The sequence below is a fragment of the Bison bison genome, unplaced genomic scaffold, assembly GCF_000754665.1.
Source record: "Bison bison bison isolate TAMUID 2011002044 unplaced genomic scaffold, Bison_UMD1.0 scf7180017864469, whole genome shotgun sequence".
Taxonomy (NCBI): Eukaryota; Metazoa; Chordata; class Mammalia; order Artiodactyla; family Bovidae; genus Bison; species Bison bison.
The window spans coordinates 3,680,915-3,681,156 of record NW_011495030.1 but is presented as its reverse complement, the minus strand read 5'-3'; positions in this window follow the sequence as shown (position 1 = coordinate 3,681,156).

Below are 242 nucleotides of genomic sequence, written 5' to 3'. Positions count from 1 at the left end.
CTCACACTTTATAATGTTCACCTCTAGAAGTGTAATTTGAGTCTTTTCCTAGATTTTTCATGTCTCTGGTTAAAATGGCCAGTCTTTTCTATAGCTTCTAGAACATGTGGAATACAGTTGCAATAACTGTTCAAATGTATAATAATTCAGTCACGTCTACCATTTCTTGGATTGATTTTAATTAACCTTTGTGTCATATTTTCTGACCTCTTGACAGCCTTGATAATTTTTGGATGATAGAC